Source organism: Limulus polyphemus, unplaced genomic scaffold (genome assembly GCF_000517525.1).
Source record: "Limulus polyphemus unplaced genomic scaffold, Limulus_polyphemus-2.1.2 Scaffold732, whole genome shotgun sequence".
Classification (NCBI taxonomy): domain Eukaryota; kingdom Metazoa; phylum Arthropoda; class Merostomata; order Xiphosura; family Limulidae; genus Limulus; species Limulus polyphemus.
In genome coordinates, this window is record NW_013666342.1 from 399,432 (window position 1) to 403,367 (window position 3,936).

Genomic DNA, 3,936 nt, shown 5'->3' on the forward strand with positions numbered 1-3,936 from the left:
AACAAACACACTTACTACATACTCTAGCTAAACTAGTCACTTAACAACCACGTCTTAATAACCTTACCAACCTGCTAGCGATGTCCAACCTAGCCACCCGACAACTCAGCCGCCTGGTCAAAATTTACTATCATTCACTTCATGAATATACCATAATTTCGCGAGTGGGGTGAAGGGAAACAAACGTTTCTGACTGTTCCTGATTGCAAGGGTGTTCGCAGAAATTTTTCAAGGGGGCCAAAGTAGTTGTGAAACTGTGAATTGAATAAAAAAATTCATATACATGTCTTGAATGAATTATGTTTCTCACTTTCCAGGGGCAAGTGGATCCTCCCCCCGGCGGACGCCCATGCCTGAAATATTTAAAATCAAAATACCTGTCAAGAATTGTAATGGAATCCCGGTCATATCACTTTGTACCCCTCCTTGAGTACGCATTCCCTCATCTGGTTTTTACCAAGGAAAGGGTGCTTTGTTGAACCATGTCACGGTCTGGGAAATGGAGGGTATTTTCATCAAAACTTCTGCGCAAAATTTATGAAAATGGGTTTTAAAAACTTGAACTGAGTTTTATATGTTGTTCTGGGCCCGAATGCTTCTGTGGACGACACTGACTAGTGTCGTAACATATTTAAAGTGCACAGTAAATGTACACATCGTCTTCTAGTTATATGTTATACTGACACATTTATATACTAAATCTTGATTTATGATATAGACACATGTATATCACAAATCTAATCGTTGAGACACTCGATTCGCAATCTGCGGGTTCGAATCCTATCACTTAACATGCTCGAGCTTTTATCCATGAGGGCGTTATGACGTGAGTGACGATTCAATTTCACTATTCTTTGATAAAGAGAAGCCCAAGAATTGGCGGTGGGAGGTATTGAGTAGTTGCCTTTCCTCTAGCTTATCACTTCAAAATTAGGGACAACTAGTGCAGATAGCCTTCCAGCAGCTTTGCACGAAATTCAACAAACAAGCAATTCATAGTTATATAGTAAATTTACATCTAGATATATCTAAATGTTTAATACAGGGTGGATCAAAACTATCTTTATTATTTTAAAATTTAATAATTAACTACCTGAGAAAATATAACCATGCAATTTTCAACATTTTGTAGCCCAAATCAAACAGTTTTTATTGAAATGTCAGTAGAATTCTACTTGTGCACCATTAGTGGCTCTCAGCACGTCTAATCGATATTTGGTTTCAGTCGATGTTCGCTGTAACATGCCTACAGTTACAGTGGCTTCCGTTATCTTGGTCTTTAGCTCCGTGATGTTTGCTATAGGTGCGCGATACACGATATCCTTAACATACCCCCCATATTTCTTCCTGTACTAATGTGTGTAGTTACGCTACACCACAGTTACTGACTTAGTCTCTGCTAGTCATGGTTGTATTTCCTTAGTTATTTATTTATTAAATATTAAACTTGGAAAGATAATTTTTGGACCAGTCTGTATAGTAAATCTATATGTGGATCAGGGATTGAATACAAATACATAGGAATGTACACACGAATACTTCAGGTAATATGCAATAATGATAAAACAACAGACAATAAGATTTCAGTACTTTTTATTTTATGAAACAAACTTTTTAGAAACATAACTTGAAGGAATAATAACATTTCAATACTTTTTATTTTTCAAAATGCAATAAATTTTTAAAACAAAAAGTATATTTTTAAAGGAGACTTATAGATATAATTATCCATTGTTCTTTATGAACATCAGGTTCTCAAATGTCAGTGAGGCGGCAGCGATCAGGTTTGGAAGCTTTGTCTCCAATGCTAAAGAAACACTAAACGGGAGCAGAGGATGCTGGAACACTCGGGTATTGTTTGCCTATTAGAGATAGGGTAGGATTTTTTTTTCCAAGGAACTTCAGGAATGCAAGGACCATCGAGGTAAGTGTTGATCTCTGAAGATGCAGTGGCTGGTTTCTTAGAGGCAGTCAAAGAAACTAAAGAGCTTACTTCTTTTTCAAGGTGGCCCGGCATTGCCAAGTGGTTAGGGTGCTCGACTTGCAATCTGTGGGTCGCGGGTTCGAATCCCCGTCCATGCTCGCCCTTTCAGCCGTGGGGACATTATAATCTGACGGTCAATCCCACTATTCGTTGGTAAAAGGGTAGACCAAGAGTTGGCGGTGGGCGGTGATGACTAGCAGCCTTCCCTCTAGTCTTATACTGCTAAATTAGGGACGGCTAGCGCAGATAGTCCTCGTACAGCTTTGCGCAAAATTCAAATCAAACAAACAAACAATCTTTTGCAAGGGGGTGGTTGTAGGATTATTTGTTGAGGAACTTTCTTGCTGCAGGAGCATTCGATTGGATTCATAGACCATAGGTCTAGTGAAACACCAGTCAAGTTTAAATCTAGAATCCAATTCCGCATCCAAGCAGAAGACACTTCGTTGCTCATACTGAGTCAGCCGGGCGTGAACAGATTTCTTCAGTGCAGAATCAAGATTGAAATTATATCTGGACTGCATGCTGTAGTTCTCAGTCATTAGCCCATAAACACATGACACTATATAACTGGAGGTAACAATGTTCTGACCCTGGGTGAAATCTTTTGCCTCTTCAAAAGGCGTCAGTATTGTCACCAAATCTGCAAGCAAAGTTCGATCATGAAAAGTAAGTTTCGATGTACCAGTATCTAGATTATCCAACTTCTCCTGGAGAATCTTCAATAAAGACTTAATAATCTTAGTTTCTGAGTTACATCGTGTAGGTGTTATCGATTGAACTCTGGCCTTTCCCTCAAGTAGATCAATTGCTTACATTGATTTTCAAATGTAGGACACGATGGCTGATGCTTTGGAAATTACATTTAGCAGTGGTCCAGTTTCTTACATGCCATCCCTGACCACAAGCTGTAGCGTGTGGGAAAAGCAAGGGTCATGTTCAGGAAGAAATTCGGATAAATTGTCTGCTGATTTAGATTCATCCAAAAATTCATCTTCTGGGTCACTATCTGTAAATGAGTTATTATCATCTTTCACACTAGGTAGTGTCTGCGGTTCCAACCCAGTCAGACAGAAAGCCTTGATCATGTTGGTTGCTTTACCAGATGTCACGTATGACACCTTGTTGTTGATGTTAAAGAGATTCATTATTTCATCATATTGAGCTGCAATGTTATAAGATGTGCGACGCCCCTTGAAACGCCGACATGCCAGCATGACTGTTTGCATTTTCCAGTCAAGTATAAAATGATCAGTGGCTCCAAGAAAGCTACGCATTTGTCTGCTACTCCAGTAATCCACAGCGACATTGATTTTGGGTATAAGTTGCAGTAGAGAGATGACTTTTTGTTGGACTTCATCAAACTTGCTCTCGATCAACGTTGTGGACAGATGCTTGAGACTGGGAAAAATATACCGAGAATCCATGGCTGCCATTAGATCTTGAAAATCTTTTGACTCCACCACTGAGAAGATATTTGACGAGTTTGTTAGTGATGTGCTTTTGACGAGGGTGTGTAGACTTATATTTAGTTCATTTTGTACAGTGCGCTGCTATTGTAGGCTCCTATACCTTGGTGGAAGTACCAGATCCAGATTTAGACTTCTGCAGCTCTGCCTCATGATTACTCTAGAAATACAAAAGCGTATCTCAGTTATGGAATATAGTTTATAAAAAACAAACAAAAAAAAAACGATGATAAATAAAAATGATGAATATAATTCAAAACATGAGAAATTTTGTTTAACTATAAAATATGGTTTATAATAATAAATATCTGTTATATATTATAAAATATACTTTATAATAAAAAAGAAAGACCTACTGTTTTCAAGGATTCTATCAATATATGGAATTAGATGTGGGTTCAACCCCCTTATATATCACTGTGTGAAGTTGTGCTGATTTGGTAGTTTTTCCAAAATTAGATTGGGTCCAACCCCTTCATGGCC